The sequence below is a fragment of the Anolis sagrei genome, chromosome 3, assembly GCF_037176765.1.
Source record: "Anolis sagrei isolate rAnoSag1 chromosome 3, rAnoSag1.mat, whole genome shotgun sequence".
NCBI lineage: Eukaryota > Metazoa > Chordata > Lepidosauria > Squamata > Dactyloidae > Anolis > Anolis sagrei.
This window is the reverse complement of record NC_090023.1, coordinates 116,472,007-116,494,185: the sequence shown is the minus strand read 5'-3', so window position 1 is coordinate 116,494,185 and position 22,179 is coordinate 116,472,007. Positions and strand designations below refer to the sequence as shown.

General features: G+C 39.2%; 1 long non-coding RNA gene across 1 annotated transcript in view; it reads right to left on the bottom strand.

The window, feature by feature from the left end:
* Positions 1-21,629, bottom strand: part of LOC132771469 (uncharacterized) — a 268,306-nt gene extending 246,677 nt beyond the window's left edge. The window contains exon 1 of the long non-coding RNA XR_009631074.2: positions 21,271-21,629. This is a non-coding gene — a long non-coding RNA (uncharacterized lncRNA). The remainder of the gene's footprint in view (positions 1-21,270) is intronic.
* Positions 21,630-22,179: the final 550 nt, after the last annotated feature.

The window sequence follows — 22,179 nt, the reverse complement described above, 5'->3', positions numbered from 1 at the left end:
ATTTATCTGTTTGGAAATTCATACAGAAGCCTTGGCTAAAGAGGCTGTGTTAAGGCCCGTGGCATCACTAAAGGGTTATATGGGGTGAGGACCACACTGGTGACACCATCAGAAGAGGTGACACCAAACCATCCCTCTCACCCAGTCAGCAAAGAAAATTTTGGTCACATATAAAAATAGAACTATACACTTCCAAAATAAAAAAGCTGACTCTCCATCTCATAAATATAAGAAAGAATTTCTATATCTGAAGGGAAAAGCTCATTCCTTTCTCTTAACTTTAATCCCAGTATCTTTGTTTTTCCTCAGTTTTCCATGTATACTGTTGGAAATAGAGAGAATATTCACCTGCTGCAAAATCAAAAGTTTTTAGTTATGCATTTGCTGCTAAAATGTTGTGCACTAGGGGGTGAGTAAGAATTTAATTTCAGAAATTGTTTTGCAATAATTATTTACCAAAATGTGAACATTTAAAATCCATGCCCAGGCTGGGGGGGGGGGGGGAGGCATTGTAAAGGCTATAAAATGTAATGCTATCATGCAAAACATATGGCTGTGATAGTGAAGAGCTGGATAGTGAAGACAGCTAACATGGAATCAACCCATTTGAAATGCAATGCTAGAGGTCTGAGCTATGGATACCATGGAGTGCTAAAAAGATACACGAGAGGTTCAAGCCTGAACTCTCATAAGAATTAAGATGACTAAACAGAGGCTGTCATAGTTTGGATGTATCATGAGAGAATGGGAAAAGGCAATAATGCTTATCAGACTAGAAGGTAGAAGAGAAGAAAGACCACATTACATATGGATTGATTTAATCAAGGAAGTTATCACTCTGAGCTTGCAAAACTTGCACAGATCTGTTAATGACCCAGGCTATTGAAGGTCTCTCGTTCATGAGATCACCATAAGTCAAACTCAACTTGACAGTAAATAATAACATAACAACACAGGATACTGGACAGGATTGTACATCTTGTTCAGATTTGAACTGCTCAGCCCATTATTCTTATTCAAATGCTGTTTCATTATATTGCATGGCAATTTGGTCCTATTAAATTGTCTTGTTCATTATTCATTCAGACACATTGCTCTGCCTTGATTAGTCCTATTATGTACTTTGGCAGAGTTTCCTTTATGTCCTTATTACATAATCATTTCATACTGTTATTTTGTTATGTTCCTATATTAGCAACTAGGTATCACTTTACAGTTTAATTTGTTTCAGCTAATACTTGGAATTTTTGTCATTGGTTCACTGTAGGATCACGTCAGTCCAGATTAATACTGAGCATAATGTAAGCTTGCATGCAGGAAAACATGGGCATTCTCATGCATTTATTCACACATAACAATGAGGAAAGAAGTATTCACTCTACTGGTAAACAGTAGGCCTTGGTAACAACGGAAAAATTTGTTTCTAAAATCAATTCGTTTTTTGGGGGGTTTTGCGTTTCGATTTTAAAAAGAATTCTGAAATTTTTCTTTTAAAAAGTTCGATATTTACGAAATTTCGTAAATGTTAAAAAAATTACGAAACAATAACGAATCGATTTCGAAACAATAACGAATCGATTCGTTAATGGCGGACGCGACCGCGAAATACGCTAAAAAACCTCCAAATGGGACAGGGGGAACTTCCCTCTCCCTCTGTTGTTGACTGTTGGTGTGATATTATATTTTTTTCACTAATTAAACAAAAAAACAACTATAAAACTTGCCCCAGACATGCGGAAATAATAACGAAACGACTTCAAAACGATAACGAAACGAATACATAACGAATCCGAACCAATTACGAAACGAATTTAAAAATTCGTTTCGTTTTTAAGTTGCTCCAGAATGGTTCGTTATTGCTTCGTTATCAAAAAAAATAACGAATTTTTAACGAATTATGAATTAACGAAACGAAACCGCCCAGCCCTAGTAAACAGATCGTGTGTAGCTCATTTTGCAGCACAAGAGCCAAGGAATCAATGAGTTAAGAGATTTTGTATGCATGTTAAAAAGATAAATGGGGACTAATGCCACAGAAAGATGCAAAAGGTATTTCTGTCAGAGTCCATGACAACCTTCACGTGAATTCAACAAACTGCCAATCAGTTATATCCGTTATTCCCTCTCTGAGTGCTAATGGAGGACCCCCTCCTTCATGGCATATAATGGTGAGGAAGCAACCATAGTGCATCCAAATAAAAAAGTTACATTCAATACTCATCACAGAATTAACATACATTAAGAAAAAAAGAAGAATCACAACAGAAACACCATCAGGTATAGAATAATCACCCCCAACTAGATGTTTTGGATTTCTGTTCACATGAACCTCATTTTACATGCATAGCCATTTTGGGAGTTGTAGTCCAAAATATCCACATGGCGCATGCTGGAAAAAGCCAACAGTGAAAAACTATCCTAAAGCAAAATGCAGATGACTAAAATACTCAGGCTAAAATCTAAAACTATATTGAGATTAAGCTAAGCTATGCTTTGATCAAAAGGCTAAAGAAACAAAATGTCAGGAATGAAAAGTTACAGATATTTTGAGGAAAAGGCTACATTCCACAAAACAGGAGTCACCCCTAAAAGACTCAATTTGTCGGTGTCTAAGATTTTGAATGAAGTATGCATGGCTATAAACCAAATGCCCTCTTTAATTAAAATGCATATTTAAGTCTTACCAATATGATCAATGGCATCCTAGAATACCAAATGACTCAAAGTGCATTGCTTCGCTGGCTTTGAAGGGAGGGCATTTGTTTCTATATGGGTTGTGTGAATGTAGTCTCTTACATTTTTGGGACTTCCATTGGCATCTTAATGGAAACATGGGATGGAAGTGAAAATATTTGTGGTCGGTTCTGTCTTGAAATTGGCCCAACTGTTTACATTGGCCCAAAGTTGGAGGATACTCCAAATTCTGGGCCAGAAATCAAACTATCCCTCTCAACTTTGGTTAATGTGCAGCAAGGCTGCATTAATGTGGTCATATCCTTCATCATCCTCTGCGCACCATTCGGTTACCTGAAGCTGATGCATGGCCATTCCATGTTAAGTGGTCAGTGTAGATGCACCTTTGGTTTACTTGTTGCTGTATCACTTTGTAGACTCATGTTTGCTTGGAGATTTATTTAAACCCCAAATTTTTCTTCATATATACTATTATTTCTACTGTCCTATTTTTTTTCTTGCAAATAGATAAACTTACAGTTTTTTAATATTGAAATGCATTTTGTTGAAATTTATTTTGGTTTCTTGGAACCAGTTATCTCAAATCCTAATTCTGGCTTCTGAACTATGAGCTATCTCTCCAACTTTGGTGTCATTTACAGGTCTGGTGAGCATTTTCCCTTCTCCTTCATCAAGATCATTACTACAGGAAAAGAGAGCCCACCTAAATATTAACGAGAGCTTTCTGGTAGTAAGAGCTGTTCAATAGTGGAATATGATGTCATATGGCAGAATCTCCTTCTCTGTATGTTTTTAAACAGGTTGGATGGAGTGCTTTCATTGCATGTTTCTCCATGGCAGGTCAAGGGGTTGGTACAGATGGTCCTGTGGTCTCTTCCAGCTCTATGAGTCTATGATTTATAAAGCTTCTGAAAGGGACTGGGTCCAATACCGAATCCTGTAGTAATGTGCTTCATGAGTGAAACCACAGATTTTAGTTCCACCAGATTTCTCATTCTTTGACTGCAAGTTTGTTTGCATGATGTTGACGACAGGTAAAGACAACAAAATGTGTCCCCCAAAATTGTCACAATGTTTGTATTGATTTTAATGTGTTTTTGTTTAATCTAATCATTTTTACATCCACTGTGTGCAACAATATCTAAGCATTTCTTCCCCAGTCATGCATTTTTCAGAGAAAATGCCTTATATGCAAATTATTCAAAAGTTGCACACCATGTGCCTTTTGAAAAATGTGAAACAGATTGTAACATTCTGAAGAGTGAAAATGTCTCTGTATAAGGTCATTTTGGTTTATATGTAGGTTTGGCAGATGCAGATTTGCTATGCCTGTACAAAAACAATGGAACTGACAAAATTCAACTGCATCCCTTTATTGAACTACCTGCCATTTCTAAGTGACCTGATCTCAGTGTGTGAGAGAGATCTGTTATGTCCTGTAATGGTATAATGCACCAGTCCTACTACATTCTAGTAAATTGCAATTCTAGTAATTCAAGTAAATATCACTGACCTTCATGGAACTTGATTCCAAGTAAACTCTTTAAAATAGGTGTGTGAACTTACAGGCTTCCTTGATTAGCAATCTCACAGTATAAATGTAAATTTAAATTATTTATTGATTGAAATAATATAATTTCAAGTTTTACTACAAGTAATGCATACAGTAACACATATGCCTTGGTTTGTTTCAGACTTGAGTGATTATTACTATAAAAGGATTAGGCAATTAGATATTGGTTTCCAAAAGACAGAAACAGCCTGCACTTTCTTAATGTTGTTCTGTAAATTAAAAAGAACCCACAATATTCTCCCCTTCCTTAGAGAAGGGGGTTTTCTGTTCACTTCCCATTCTCCACCTCACCCTAGCAAATCTCTGCTTTCTCTTTTTCTTATGCCTGATTAGTAGAGAACTGTGAATCCCCTCATAAATAATACCCTATAAGGGCACAGAAAAAAAATGAGACAGAATCAAGCCAATAGGCAATATCATGTATAGTGTGGTTGTGGTGTGTTATTGTTCTTGTTGTTCTTTTATTTGTATCCTGTTTTCCCCAAAACATTAAGACTCCAGGTATTTAACCACTCAATGTAGGTAAAAAGAGGCCCTTCCCTTTTATAATATAGCAATAGGGAACAGTCTTGACAGTGGGTCTATAAATGACTATGAAGACCTACTCTGAATCTGTATGGTCTTTCACATTGATGACATAGATTTCTGGATGGAAGGTGGTAATCACAAGGATTTGCTTGACATGCCATCCTCTTGGCACATTTATCTCTTCAAAGTCCATAGCATCATTGATGATAGCTGACATCCATTAAAAAAGCTTGAGTGCCTAGGCCACCCAATTCTCCATGATTAAACTACATTTTTAAAGTTAGCTTTAAGCCCACCTTAAGTTGAGAATAAAGTCCAGCAAAGTTAATGGCAAAAAAAAAAATTGCTTCAGTACTGGTGTTTTTGCTTCATCCAGAATGCTGACATTTGTCTGTCTGTCTGTCTTCCAAAGAGATGTACAGGAATTTTCAAAGGCCACATGGATGGAATCTTTCCAGAAGTTGAGAGTGATGGTTGTTAATGCCCCATGTTTTGCAGGCATAAAATAGAGTTGGAAGGACAATAGCTTTATAAACAAACACTTTAGTATCTCTACACATGTTCCAATTTTCGAACACTCTCTTCTTAATTCGAAAAAATACTGTGCTCACAGAGCTCAGACAGTGTTTTATTTTGACATCAAAAGTTGACTTTTGTGGAGAGGTAGCTGCCAAGGTAGCAGAAATGGTCAACATTTTTCTTAATGACATCATTAAGCTGTGTTGCCGACACTGTAGAGGGATTGGTTGGTGCCTGCTAGTAGAGCACTTTGGTTTTCTCAATGTTCAGTGAGACACTAAGCTTTTCAAATGCTTCTGCAAAGGTGTTTAAAGTGGCTTGTAGGCCTTCCTCAGAATGAGCACAGGCTACATTGTCATTGGTATATTGGAGTTCTATAACATCATTGTTACAGAAAAATGTTGTTACATTTGAATACTGTGTAGGAGGCATAGTCAACCCTTTCTGAATGTAGTCAAATGATATAATGCAACTTCTGATCAAAGAATATAAATAATATTTCAGTGGAAAGCTATTATTATTATTATTATTATTAAACTTTATTTATACCCTGCCACCATCTCCCCTCAGGGACTCAGGGTAGCTAACATGAGCCCAAGCCCAACAAATACAGTAAACTAATGAAATACATACAGCAAATCATAACTAAAATAAAACACAAGCAATGAAAACAATAAAAGAAAAACAATAAAAGAAAAATAACACATTGGGATAAAACACCAGGTATGAAGTAAAATAAAAATTAAGGATAGATAAATGCAACGATAAAAACAGGGGACATAGGGTGAGATGGGAAAACGAGTGATTTATCTGGTGGGAGATACAGGAGGGACAAGCTATGGGGTTTAATATAACCACCATCAAAGTTTATGCTCCAACTACAGAAATAGAAAATGAAAAAATTGGAAGATTCTATACTGGAGCCAAGAAACAAAATGAAAAAAATAATTTAGACAGCATTTTACCTTACAAGGAGTTAGATATATAGATATATTAAATTAAAGGTGTTTTGACAGGTATTGATAAAAGATGCATTTTCTGTGCTGATCAGCATAGGGAAGGGGGGATGATGGCAGTGTTCATGTGGACAGTGGATCAAACCAAAATTATCTGAACCAGCTATCCAGATGTCTGCAAAGCCCACAGATGCTTCAGAGTTCCTTGAAACCACCAGAACATCCTCAATTTTGTTATTGTGGAGCAAAATTGTGTAAAGAACAAAAGCTCAAAATACTTATCAGAAGTCCCATGCCAGAGTTGGATTTCAGGTGAGTATGGGTTTTTCCCTAGTGTAGACAAGCCCTAGTACTTGGGGCGGCAGCTATGTCGATGCTAGACAAGTCACTGAAGCATCAAGATATATAATGAAATACTAGAGTTATTCCATCACATTTCCTATTTGTATATCATCATGTTTTCCATGTATAAATATAGTTGTGAAAAGCAGACAGAGAAATACAAAGAAAACCAAGTAATTTGAAATGTACTGGAGAAGAGTTCTAAGGATACTGTGGACTGCTAAAAAGACAAATTAATGCATCTTAAAGTAAATCAAGCCTAAGCCCTTACTAGAAGCCAAGACGACTAAACTGAGACTGCTGTACTTTTGCCTTATTATGAGAAGACATGACTCACTAGACAAAATAATAATGCTTGGTAAGGTAGAAGGCAGTAGGAAAATAGGAAGGCTGCATTACAGATGAATAGACTCAATCAAGGAAGCCATGGCCCTGAGTCTGCAAGATAAGTTTGTTGATGACTGGGTGAGTTGGAGGTCTCATTCATGGGGTCACCATAAGTTGAAGTCAACTTAACAGCAGTTGACAATAAATGAAACCCCCATTGACCATAACAATAAAAGGTTCCCCACCTTTAGCATAAATAATAAGGTCAGAGCACATGTGATTCCCAATAGGGTTTTTATGTCCCTGCCTTGACCCCAGAAAATTCACCAGACTACCAGGCAGAAAAGAGGTGAAGTGCATCTCCTATAAGTATCTGGGAATGGCCATTCACCTTTCAAATATGTTCCCGTCTCAACCCTTCTCCACAAATTTAATTTTTTTAATCTCTTTTTTTAAAAAAATGTAGTGGACTTTTTGGTTTTAGATTAAATGTGATTGATATTGTTGATATTCTGCATAGTTCCAGAGGATGCCAGATGCAGGAAATTGGCCCTGGATGAGTTGTGATTCTTTGCCCATTGGTTAAGCAATCAGGAATGAGCCACTGCAAGTCTGTGATTTGCTAACATCCTTATTTCATTCTCGTAACAAATGAAGATGAAACAATTGTTTCAGATTCTGATTTGCTAACTAACATGGATTAGAAAAAAATATAGTCAAGTTAATTTGTATCAGTGTGCAAAAGTGTGTTTTGAGAGTAACTGAAAGAAAGCATAGGTTTTCAGATTGGTGAAGTAGAGTCAGTCTACAAAAGTTTATGCTACAAACATATTTGCCTCAGTCTGAAAGATGCTACACGATCCCTTTAAATATTGGTTGCAACAAGTCATTTGTGCACATGGCATTATAGCATATTCTAGTGAAAGTGCAAGCAGTTAGGGCTGTTATACTGATATGATTCCATTTTAGATGCCATGGCATCATCCTACGGAATTCTGGTATTTGCAGTTGAGGGAGGGGCACTTAGATTCCTCAGCCAGAAAGTGCCTCTGGTGCCTCCCAAACTACAAATCCCAGGATTCCACATGATAAAACAATAGTGGCTGCAGTGGACTCATAGTCATATAAACTCTTAGGACCTTATCAGATACAGGGGGAGGAGCCCATCACATGATGCAAGGCTACTTCCAGGGGATCTCCATGGGTCCCTGTTGGGGCAGTGTTGCAGCAGTGGAGAGAAATGGAGCCCAGAGGAGCCAGGTGTTCACTGAAGAAGGGAAGAGAAGGCAAAGAGGAAGCAGGGATAGATGGGGATACAATGTGGGAAGAAAGAGGGAACAGAGCCTGACGATTCCCTCTGCTGTCCCCATTTTTCCTCGCTGTCCCCCACTTTACCCCTGCTCATCTGATAAAGTCTGAAATGTCATAAACAATAGTGTGGAAGAGGAGTGACATTTGAAAACACAGTTCTCTAAAGTTGTTCCCTAAAACTTTCATGGTTCAGGTATAAAATTGAATAAGGACATATATTTGCAGATTTCTCTATTCTACAGCTAAGCATATGCAAAAATTTGACTGTATGAACTAAAAATAACACTAATAATTTTACATTGTAAATCAGATTAGGTCTTTTCTACATGAAAAGAGTCAGATAATTTAGCCAAACAATAGCTGTTATGATTATAATTCATGTACAGCAAAATTCTCTTGCTACCTGATTTAACCCATGCTGAAGATGGCATTTGCCTGACACTGAGTAATGTAAACAAGGATCAAACAAGTGTAAGTATGCCTACAGCAGGGGTTCGCACCACTTTGAATATATTTATTTTAAACAGATTTAATTAAACTGATCATAAACACCCATGAGATACAAGCCCTTTTTCCCCCTTCAAATTTATTCTGAGTTATTAAAACAACAACGTAAGAGGTTTTCTAACATCTAGATGAGACAAATATTGCAACAGTTGGAAAACTACAGGCTCCAGAAATATCTCCCAAATAATTAAGGACAGGCGTGAGAATCCTGGGCCACCCAAGGTCCATTTTTGCAGGCCACAGGTATTCCCCATATATTCCCAAAATACCCCCTTCAAATTGGAAAAAATGGCCAAAAATAAGTATTTCTGCTTCTGGAACATGGTGATTCTACTTCAAGACAACCCCACCATGCATACCCTCCAACATTTCGCAGACTAAAACTGGGGCTAAGCAACAGTGTGGTCCAGACAGAGAGAGTTATTAATGAGGAAGGCTTCACAAACTAGGAGAAGCTGCAGCAGTATGCTTTTCCTTGAGCGTATAGGGAAGACCAAATTTCCACTCCTTTATCTTTTCTACTTTGAACTCAGTTTAAAGTAACTGAAGTCAGCAGAGAAATAAAGAGGAAGAGAGAGAAACTGAGACATACTAAAAGCAATTGGAAAGGGGGGGGGGGCAACAAAATATTAATCAGTACTACACCTGCCAAATTGGAACCATTGGAGGGTTTGCAACCCTTGAAAAACATCAAGGGTCTGGTTATTATGACCTTAGCAGTAATTATGTCTTCAAAAATCTGCTGCATTGTATGGAACTTTGGAGGAAGAGAGACATCTTCAATGAAGGATGAAGATAAATTTTCAATATGTTTCACAGAGCCCCATAAGAGGAAGTGGAACACTGGTTCAGCCACCAGTAAGACTGTTGAGATATTTTGTTTTTCCTATATTTTGAAACAAACCAAGCTGTTTTGGAATTTATAGACACATGTGAGAATCAGAAGAATGCAGTGAAGCATTTGGTTTTCTCAATTAACTACATTTTGTGATACACATTGCACCCTAAAAATAGAAAAACAAATGTCAAAATGCACATTGCAATCAGCTCTCCACATTTACTGGAGTTAGAGGATCATGGCAATGATGAAAGGCAGTGGGGACAATGAGTTTCCCTGGAAGATTCCTCTCCTGATGTTGACAAGTCTATAATAATAATAATAATAATAATAATAATAATAATAATAATAATGTTATTATTTCTTACCCGCCTCTCCTAATGGCTTGAGGCAGGTTATTAAAATATTATCTGAAATTTGGGTGGCATGCCTATTTAGTATACATAAAAGAAAAAAATGACACACACACACATGTATGTATATATGATAAGAAATAATCTTTTTAGAATATGGATTAAACAAAGTTTCAAATATATTTTGAAAATCCCTAATCTGACATCACCGCAGGAAGCATTGCACAAATTACAATACAAATATACATCCTGGCTGACCTACAGGCAATAAAAGAAACTATTAAAACCCTTCTGGGAACTCTAAAGCAACAGGCACTTGATCTCCTGGTTCCAATGTTTTGAAATCCATCAGAGATGGCAAGAAGATCAAAAAAAGTGCATATTCAAAAAGCTTATACAGAATTAGATCTAGAAATGCAAAGAAAAGCCAAACCGATTGCTAGAATCTACAAAGTATTATTTTAAAAAACCACATAGAGGAAGATCAAGTAAAAGGCCACGTGATTAAATGGGCAAAACCATTGGACATAATATTGAAATGAGTACATGGATATGCATGTGGAAAAGTGGGATAAAATTCACTGCTTCATGAATATTTGACTGATAGATGAACTGCATTCATATTTTGTGTTTCTGTCAAAGTATAGATGGTACAATACCATCTAAAATACTAATATTTTTGTTTTCGTGTGCCTTCAAGTAATTTCCAACTTATGGTAACCCTAAAGTGAGCCTATCATGGGATTTCCTGGGGCTGAGAGTGTGTGACTTATTCAAGGTTACACAATGACTGAGTGGGATTTGAACCCTAGTCTCTAAAGTCATAGTTCAATGCTCAAACCACTACACCACTCTGTCTGTCTGATACAATTGACTACTGTTGCTGTGTGCCTTCAAATCCACTCCATTTTCAGGTAACCCTAACATTTTCTTAACAAGAGTCATCCAGAAGAGATTTGCCTTTACATTCCTCTGAGGCTGAGTGTGACTTGCCTAAGATTACCCAGACTAAATGGGGATTACAACACTGGCCAACTAATCCAAAACTCAAACCACTGTGCAACACTGGCTCTCTATTACAAATGATAATAATAACTATCACACAAGGAGAAGGATAAGCCAGCAGAGGTGCCTCAGGCCACTTGAGAAGCAGTTGACCCAAGTTCCCGGTCCACAACCTTTCGCCCTGGCTTAGCTTTCTCCTCATATGAAGAATGGGCATATAGCAATGGTGGATGTGTACTTGTGAGACACTCAGAAGGAATTTGTGGGTTGTCTCTGGATGGTGCAGGGCCTTAGAAGAGATGTGGAACAGTCTCTTTGTTCCCTTTCTCTGAACATTCTCATTTTGAACAATATGTGATGTGATATTAGTCTGTGGTGCATTCCCCTGTTTCATCCTAAGATTGCTGACTTTCAGAAGGCAGAAAGCAGGGAAAGCACACAGAAAAATGTCACTTCACATATTGTGCTGAAAAATAACATCCTGAAAGAGATTTTTAGAAACTCTCCTTATGAGCAGATGATAAAGAGTAAGTGTTCCACTCATGTATTCATACGACACAGTTATGATAAATTGGTACTGTTTGGCTGTCCTGGTTCTATAGTTTGGCATCACTGAATTTGAAGTTTGGTAATTAACTACTGTATAATTAACAACCATATATGTTAGACAGACAGGTCTGGTGCTGAATACAGGGGCCACACTAGTGTTCTCACATGGAAAATTGTTGTTGTTTTGTGTCTTCAAGTCATTTCTAATGTATGGTGAACTTCCTGTGAGGCAAGAATTGTTTCAGAGGGTGTTAGACTTTGTCTTCCTTTGAAGCTAAGAGTGTGTGACTTGCCCAAGTGGGCTCCAAAATGGAGAAGGGATTCAATCCCTGGTCTCCTGAATCAAAGTCCAATACTCAAACTACTATCCCATTCTGGTTCCTTACCAAACTACAAACACCTAACTATGACAGTTAAGGTTGCTCTCTTATGTATGTTTCTTGCTGATATCCAATTCTGCTTAAATTATGCTGAAGGAAAGTCAAAATTAGAAATAAGAACCTGAAAAGCTGCTTTTATTGAATCAGACCACTGGTCCCTCCAGCTCAGTATTGTGACCACATTAGGCATAACAGAAGTTTGCCAGGTTTCAAGAGAGGTCTTACTCTGGTTTAACTGGAAATAAACATAAGACCTGCTCCCAGCAGTGGATGTGCCTCAATGTTAAACTACAACTCTCTCCATAAAAAGAAGCTACCTTAAAATATTTCTTAATTTATTTCATTATTCTCAGTTCTGATTGGCCGTGCTTTTTCAGCATCACAGCTAAAGTTCTTTCAACTCAACAACTATCTGATCCATTAAACTGGAAGTGCTAGGCATTGGACTGGGAAGCGTCTGCAGACAAATCCTGTGCCTGATAACAAAACTGCTGAAAGTGGTTCAACCAGATCAAGGACAAATGTAAGCTACCACTTATTATGCATATATCTAATTGGTTGAGGAGCAAATCCATAATGTACAACAGATCTTTCCAAACATTTCATGTTGGTGACACAATTTTTAGAAATGCATTACTTTGCAACACAGCAATTCAGTTTTCCTAACAAACCAGATGTTAAACCAATCTCTTAGAACAGATGTGGACACAAGTGGTAAGAATGAAATGTATGGGGACACAACTTATTTGATGAAAATCTTTCATTTATAGTTGTAAACATATATGATTTCTAAGATAATAACATACAGGTTCAAGATTTTTTTTATCATTTCTCATTATGTTTGTGCAACACACCTAAACAATGTAACCAGTACATGAATGTGTTGCAAAACACCATCTGGAAAGCTGTGATATAAAGGATCCAAATGTTGAGAAAACCTTTGCCACAGGCCTATTTCCATCAGAATTGAAGTTTATCCACATGACACATTTCCAGTGGTATAAAAGTAGTATCAAACCAAAGCCCAATACCATGGTTCCATTTTACAGAATGCTGAACTTTGTAGTTTTGTGTCATTCTCTGGGTTTTCTGCCTGAGAGCTCTAATAATGCAGATGAGCAATAGAGAATTCTTAATACTCTACCAAACTACAAATCCCAGGATTCCATAGAAAGGAGCCATGACCATTAAATTGACATCAAACGGCTGCATTTTATGCACTGTGGAGAAAAGCCAGGATAGGAGAAAAATCCTTCTTCCCACCCCAACATTAGGCAGGATGCTATAAATGACCAGCTTTTCAATAAGTTACAAGTGTAGTCTAGTTATGTTGCCACTTGGTACAACAGTGTCTCCATTCGCTCCCTAGTGGGGCAAAGCAAACCTAGCGATCATCGATGCTCAATGAATGTATGACAAGAAAGAAAACTCAAAGCCTTGTTGAGGTCATAGAAGGAAATAAAATTGTTTGATTAATAATCAATGCTGCCACATAACCAGTGATGTCGTCAGATGAGGCAATAAGGAAAACAACTGTAAACTTAAGGACAGAACCATTTTATCCCTGCCCTTGTCACAGTCAGCGCTGGAAAGGAGCCATGCTGGCTCTGTTTTTAGCTAGTAACGTCTAATGCAGGAAGACAGGAATAAGCAGAGTAGAAGCACCTGTCAGCTCTATTTCCTGCTCTCCTTGATTAGCATGAAACATTAATAGGGCTCTCAGAAATTTTGATCTGAAATGGGTTTTGCCTGAAAATGTGTCTGCCTTTACTGTACAGAAGCTGCTGTCCTTAAAGAGAAATAATAATAATGGGGTGGGGAGAAATGGGGAAAGCGCAGGGAGAGTCAAAATGAAAATATTCAAAGAAAACTTTACATTTCTTTTTTTTAATCCAATGACAAATTATTTTAATAATGCCAATTGTGCACGATGCCATTTGTATAATTCAGCACATTAAAATCTCCCCCTCCCACATTCCATGTGTTCTGCTGGGCTCATCTCTCTCTCTCCCTCTCTCCTTCTCTCCAAATGACACACACAAAATGATACATTGTGGTTTCTTGCACAAAATTGAAAATGAACATCCTGTAATGGGTTAATGAACGTTTTAATAAAAATTTCATTGTTACACATTTCACTTTTTCCATACCAGGAGCCAGGGCTGTGTCAGTAACCTGAGGCAATGCCTTAGGTTAAAAAAAAATCACATGGTGGTGAACTATTTTCACCTATTTATCCTTCTCTTGAAAATATATTCATAAATACAAAATGAAGCTAGCCCGTAAAATGATATCTAACAAAGATATTGCCTCACAATCCAGTACACTCCTACCATGTTGAGACTGTCCTGGTCTCAACATTTTACCTGAGAGATTTGTGTTGTAGCAGGTACCCAATGCAATACAGCAGTATGTGAAAATATAATGTAAGAGCATGGTTTCTCTTCCATATCATCTGTTTCCATGCTCAAACAGCCACTTATTTCTGCAAATAAGTTTTCATGCTCAAGCCACTGAGATGCAAGCATAAGCAAGGCAAAAATTCTTCCTACCCGACTGGATAACAAGATCAAGTTTCATCATCGTCCTAGATGCACTAAGGGCCCTTCCACACAGCCATATAACCCAGAATATCAAGGCAGAAAATCCCACAATATCAGCTTTGAGCTGGATTATTTAAGTCCACACTGCCATATATCCCAGTTCAAAGCAGGTAATGTGGGATTTTATTCAGCTGTGTGGAAGGGGCCTAAGAGACAGAGCCAATTGTAACGCTTGAAATTTGCATATTTTAACCCAGCATCTATTATAAACCTACTAATCTGGGCCAGTTATTTATATGTAATCACTGGAATCCCATCATTTCCATGTTAAAGAATATTTGCATTATCTTTCATAGCTTAAGATTACTATCTGTAACATCTGTTAGCAGTAGGTTTAACACAGCTATACTCTAATAATATTGTGCCTATTCATTATATCTACATTAGTAGTCTGACCACAGAGGCCCCTTCTACACAGCTGAATAAAATCCGACATTATCTGCTTTGAACTGGAATATATGGCAGTGTGGACTCAGATAACCCAGTTCAAAGCAGATATTGTGGAACTTTCTGCCTTGATATTCTTGGTTCTATGGCTGTGTGGAAGGACCCTGAACTGAATGTTTCTTTTACTCTTGGCCCCAACAGCCTGAAGGCTGTTAACTGGAGGAAGAGATAGTTAACCTGGAATTGCTAATTGTCCTAATTGTATAGTATAAATAATAATAATAATAATAATAATAATAATAATAATAATAACAACAACAACAACAACTTTATTTTTCTACCCCGCCTCCATCTCCCCGAAGGGACTCGGGGCATCTTACAGGGGGCCATGTCCAGACAACATACAGTTAAAATAGAATAACAAAATATAAAAAGCATAATAAACAACAACATAATAAACAATAAAAGCAAACATCATAAGCAACAACATAGGTACCTCTAATCTTATTTTGGGGGGGGGGATCAATATGCAAAATGAGTTAAAGGATATGTTTGTCAAAAAGAATGGATAGAACAAATAGTAGAATAGAGTAATTATAACAGGATAATTACAGCTTATCTTAAAAATATAGTAATCAAATATAGGGACTGAGTTCAGGTCATGGCTGGGAGCCATCTATCAGGAGTCGTCAATCAAAAGCGTGACAAAACATCCACATCTTCAGTTCCTTATGGAATGTGGATAAAGAGGGTGCCAGCCTGATTTCCCTGGGGAGGGAGTTCCAGAGACAAGGGGCCACCACTGAGAATGCTCTTTCCCTCATCCCCACCAACCGCGCCTGAGACAGGGGTGGGAACGAGAGAAGAGCATCCCTGGAAGATCTTAAGGACTGTGTGGGCTTGTAGGGGAGGATGTGGTCATGAAGATAGGCAGGTCCTGAACCGAATTACACTGCATGGTGAGATTAAGGGCCCTTCCACACAGCCCTATATCCCAGAATATCAAGGCAGAAAATCCCACAATATCTGCTTTGAACTGGGTTATCTGAGTCCACACTGCCATATATCCCAGTTTAAATCAGATAATGTTGGATTTTATTCAGCTGTGTGTAAGGGGCCTCAGTAACCATGATGTAATTTATGTGCCATCGTCACTGTGAACATTCTCATTATTCTGAGAGCTGCAACTAAGGCCCCTTCTACACTGCCATATAAAATCCAAATTATCCGCTTTGAACTCAATTATATGGCAGTGTAGACTCATATAATCCAGTTCAAAATGATATCTGCTATGAAAATCTGGATTATATGGCAATGTAGATGGGGACTGAAAAGCTACAATTTGGCACAGCCTGAATGCCTGCCATGCTGAAACCAGTAAGACTTAATTCAGACTTTGTTTGGCAAGGAGAACTCATCACAAGTAAGAACAATACCTTAATGTCTGTTCTGTCCTGTGTCAACTGGAGAGCTTAGAAATTCAACTTTTTGAACTTACGGTACATTGCTTTGAACCTCTAAAGTAGCATAGACTCTGCTGGCTATGAGGAATCTCATTTTAAAAGATTTAAATATGTTTAAAAAGCAACTTTAACCATTTCTGGTAAATTGGGCTGAATATCTATATAAAGCAAAGAAGGCTGAGTTTATAGAACCGTGTATATTCATTGATCGCAAAGGAGGATTGGGGTGATTGAATTTTGCCGCTATCATTGCTTCTCCAAATGACTGGGATTTTAGCTTTTCTAAAAGTTGTTACAGATGTGCATATTCTGTTAGGAAGATTTAGAAGGGGAATAAAATGCACGTGGAGCACGTGTTCCTAAAAAGTTATGAATCCATCTGAACAAATTTTACAGGAATTGGAAAAAAACATGCTGAGGATATGTATTCTTTTGCTACACAATGGACAAGTCTTGTAACAAAGAGATTTGATACATTTTTGATAGTTTTGATTTGTGCGTAATATTCTACTCCTATGTGTTACCACCTATAATTTATTTTTCTTTTCTTTTTTTTATTTGGTACATTTTGAAAACAAACTCGACAACAGCACCTACTTTTGTATTGATGGTTCCCCAGTCATTGAGAAATACATTGGCATATCTGTTGGGAAGGATAGCTATGTTAATCTGTTGCAACAAAGAATCTTGTTACATATTTAAAGTTAGATTTGGCAGCATCCTGCAAAATTGCATCTGATGAGTGGGCTGCTTCCATTCAAGGAAAGTTTGCACATGGTGCTCACATATAGCACCTAAGGATTGAAGTTATTGTGGGGTGATACCAACAACTAATGTCTGTGTAAGTCCCTGACTGGGGTCCCACATCAGAAAGTGGCATGAAAGTCCATCAAGATTAACCTACAAGCTTTGTCTTCCCTCTCTTAAAAGTAATATGTCTTTTGCCCCCATCCTCACTCGGGTCACACCATATAGTGGTTGGTGGACAGGAGGGGACAGCCAGACAGGCATTGACAATATCTCGGAGTATGACTTAAGTGTTAGATATCTAGCTAAATGCTTCTCTGCTGGTCCTCAGAGAAAGACTAGGGTGAACTTAAGGCAGTGAGTGGTCACTGAACATGAGCATCCTTGAATTCCCTTCTTTGCAAACACATACACACACACATATATGCATACATGAATACATACTTGAGTTGCACTGGTATATCACCAACGGGTCGCCACTAGGCAGTATGATAACAACTGTAAGCAATATCAACAGCTTAACTCAGTGTAATGTGTTCTGGATCCAGGTGTTTGTTATCGTGGATGGTCTTTATCCATCTTTCTATCTGTACTCGAACTTATTTTCTTTAAAACCTATATTTATTCACTATGCATTCAACTAATGATTAAAACCAAGTGTAAAATGCTGAATGCAGATTTACTTGATGATCAACATGCATACTCTATTTTGAATAATGTGGTGCATAATTGGATTTGCTTATAACATATAATCAAATTGGACAATTTACTCCAGCTAGTTACACATATATATTTAATTAAACATCTTAGTTGGTAATTAATATTCTTTCCAGAAATACAAACTTTCATGAATATTTTTTATCGTGTCAGAAGCAAGTCACTTCTGGTGTGAGAGAATTGGCTGTCTGCAAGGACATTGCCCAGGGGCAATGTGTTACCATCCTGTGGGAGGCTTCTCTCATGTTCCTGCATGGGAAGCTGGAGCTGACAGACAGGAACTCACCCTGTCTCATGGATTCAAACCATTGACTTTCAGATCAGCAGTTCAGCCAGCACAAGGGTTTACCCATTACCCAGGACAAGGGTTTGCCCATTTTCTATCCATTCATGGATACAAAAACAAGTAATTAGCTTGTGACTTGTCAACACATCCAAAAACAGAGCAGTGACTCTCACTGTGTGCCACTGCATTTATAAATCACAAATAAGGCTCAATGGGATCTCAATCTACAAGTACTAAAACATTTACTTTCCATTTTAGCTTTCTCATATTTCCACTTCAGAAAACCTGTTATTTCCATGAATAGTAAAGACAATAAACTGACCATAAAACTTTTTTTTTAAAAGCCCTAAAGTTATCGTAAGTTTAGAACCCTATGTAGACTTACTTGGAAGTAAATCCCATTGGGCATACTGAAACAAATCTTTGCATAAGTATAGTTCAGATATCTGGAAAGGAGGGAGATCACAAAAAATGTATTTACTTTTGCCCAGACATGGACATAACATCTGCATAAACATCCATCGGTTTGGGTGATTTGTTTGCAATCCTCATTACTGTTTTGTTGACTTCCCATATGTTTCTTGGAATATTGCACACACATTTTGGAGAGCCAAAATGTGGAGTAATTTGGCTTGCTTTTGCCTCACCTCAATCACATGATGAAAGCAGCAAAGTTGTTTTGATACTGATGAATATTTTTATACAAGAGAATACCGGAAAGAATAACATGGATATATTTTGTGTCTTGACCACATCCTCAGAAATGGTAACACTCCTACAAGCTAAAAGAAAAGTTGAGCATGTTGTATCATGCTAAAGCTGTCTTTCCACAGAGTGGGATATTCCACTCTACAGAGGCCACTGCAGTTCAAAACAACCCATTGAAATGTGAGAGTCTACTCTCAGTCATACTAAGTGCTACCAAACCATTGACGGTTTTTAATGTTTTGGGGGAGGGGGGCTGTTATTCTTGGTACAAGTTCAATCCTGAGCAGAAGAATTTCAAGCCACATCTACAACTTGAGAGGAGCTACTTATTCCCACCATCACTATGACTTTAAAACACAAACACCCTCCTTAAGAAAAGTATTGGTAGAGAGAATAAATATGTTGTCCCTTGACTTCTAGAAGAGGCGAATCCAAAGCATTAGGATAAGGAGCACAATGCATATTGTCTGCCTATGCAGCCCGCGCTAGTAAAAATGCTTCACAGCCTGCTAGCTTGTCAATCTTTAATAGAAACTCATCAATTATTTGTGGGCATGAGATTGAAGCAGCTAATGGCTTAAATATATTCCTCCATTTCATTGCATCAGTAGCTCTAAATTAATGCCTTCAATTTCTCTTCTTTGCCCATTAGAAAGAGAGAGAGAGAGAGAGAGAAAGAAGAAATATAAATAAATAAACCAAGGCAGATATATTTTTTAAAACTTCATTTGAATAAACAGGTAAACCTAGGACAAACAGAAAGCAAAGTGTTTTGGGTAGGCAAAAGCACAATCCTTGAGTGGATAAAACAAATGAGATTCTCCTGAGCTGCTTAATATAAAACCCTCTCTAGGTTTTGTTTTTTTGTTTTTTTGGGGGGGGGGGGAGGGAGTCTGGTAACTATCAAATTGATGGGAATTGTTCCATCTATAGCAACCCAAAAAGAAAGGTAAGGCAAATACTTTGATTTCTTAATTTGCCTGGCTTTGCTCTGTATTGATCTGCTCCAAAGATATACATACCAAAAATAATAAAGAATTAAAAGAGAGAGAAAGAGGGGGGAGGGGAAAGAGGAGGAAAAAGAAGAAGAGTGAGAGGAAGAGAAGGAGGAGGAAGAGTCCCCTTCGGGGTGAGAAGCGTGGAGTATTAGTATAGTAAATAAAATAAAATAAATAAATAAAAAGAAGAGAAGGAAGGAGAAGAAAAGAGGAGGAGGAAGAAGAGAAAGAGGAGGAAGGAAAAGAAAAAGAAGAGGAAGAAAAAAAGAAGAGGAGGAAGAAGAAAAAGAAGAAGAGAAAGAGGAGGAGGAAGGAGAAGAAAAAGAAGAGGAGGAGGAATAAGAAATAAAGAGGAGGAGGAAGAAGAAAAAGAAGAGGAGAAGGAGGAGAGAAGAAGAGAAAGAAGATGAGGAAAAAGAATAGAAAAAGGAGGAAGAAGGAGAAGAAAAAGAAGAGGAGGGGGAAGAAAAAGAAGAGGAGGAGGAGAAAACGAAGAGGGAGGAGGAGGAGGAAGAAGTGGAGGAGGAGGAAGGAGAAGAAAATGAAAGAAGAAGCAGAGAAAGGAAAAGGAGGAGGAAGAATAAGAAGAGGAGGAAGAAGTAAAAAGTGGAGGAAGTAGTCGAAAGAGGAAGAGGAGAAGGGAAAGCAAGAAGAGGAGAGGATGAAGAAAAAGGAGAATAAAAAGAAGTGTGGGAGGGGGAAAAAGAGGAGAAAAGGAAAAAGAAGTGTGGGAGGAAGAAGAGGAAAAGTGGGATAGGAGGGAGGAGGAGGAGGAAGGGGTATGAAAAGAGAGCCAAAAGCTTGTACGAGGAGCGAAATTCTCCTCGTTCCGGCTAATTAAGCAAACAAACAACAGAGAGGGAGGCTTCTCTGACATTAACAGGCAATAAAGGAAATTTATAGGCAGATGCGGAACAAGCGCGTCCAAAAAGTTCGCCTCCAACTTGACAGCGAGCGATTGAGAGAGAGAGAGAGAGGGAGAGAGAGGGAGAGAGAGAGAGAGGCTGGTGCCAAGGGCGCCCGCCGCCACTCTGGCCCTCCTTTTTTTCCCCCTCTCTCTCCCTCCCTCTTTCCCTCCCTCCCTCCCTCCTTCCCTTGACCCCGAGCCTTCTCCCAGAGAGAGAGAGAGAGAGAGGGAGGGAGCAGGTCCTGACATTCCCTGGCCCGGGCTGCCCAGGCAGGGAAGGCAGGAGCACCTGGGCAGAGCCCCAAAAGGCGGGCCCCCCAACCTTTGGCCCCTGGGCGGCTCCCTCCCTTCCACGCAGAGGCACCCCCTCCCTTCCCTCCTCGGCAACGGAGGGAAGCTGCGCATCTCCCGACCTGAGCCACTGTCCTGGCACGGGACCCCACGCGTGTTCCCGGGCACACACAGACACGCACACCCCCTCCCCTCCTCCGGCTTCTCTCTCTCTCTTTCTCCCAAGCTGTTTCTTGAGCCAAGCCCGCCCCACAGCAGCCCAGAAGCGACGGCACACTTACGGTCCGGTTCCCAAGGAGAGAGCCAAAGTTCCCATCCCAAGGAGAGGCAAAGCTTTTGCAGGACTCCATCCCCTCCTGCCAAGAAAGGAAGAGGGGGCTGATGAGCCCCTTCTGAAGAAGAGCGAGGGCTTAAGACGGGCGGCTTGGTGTGGCGTCTCCCCCAAAGGCGAACCCCAAAGCGGGAGGCGAGCGGGCGAGAGGGCCCGGCGTGCCCGGCCAGGGATGGTCTTCACCCCGCGAGCCTGGCGCGCCCTGGCTTGGTCTCTCTTTTTTGAGCACCTTGGCGCACGAGGCTTCGCACTCGCATCCTAGTCGCCAAAGCCCAATCAATATGGAAGGAGCGGTATTTTATGATTGGAGAAGTTGTTGTGTTTTTGGTGGTGAAATTCATTATTTAGTATCTGAACCCTCAGCATTTCAGTATCATTTATTCATAAAGTCCCTTTTTGCCAGGAGGAAATGGATACAGCTGTAGAGAGAGAGAGGGAGAGAGAGAGAGAGAAGAGGGAGAGAAGAGGGGAGCGTGCGCCCGGGTGTGTGTGTTTGTGCAAGAGAGAGAGAGAGAGAGAGGAGGATGAGAGGGAGGGAAGCGGATTGATGATATTGATCAGGTACCATCTCGAAACAAAGGCGCGGTGCTCTATTTTCCTTGACAAGTGTGACACATAAAAAGCAAGCGGGCGAGAGAGAAGTGGGGAAGGGGGAGAGAGGGGGAGGGAGGGAGGGAGAAGGAGGCTCGGGCCTTGAACATCACAGGCTTCCCAAAGCGTTTGAAGAAACCATTATGACAAGCGGCGCGAGGCAAAGCAGCCCCGCCAGCGCGAGCCCGAGTCCGGGAGTGCGCGCGCGCGCGCCGACAAATGTATTCCGAGAGTCATTAAAAAATGATGCTTTGTTTGCCTGGCGAAG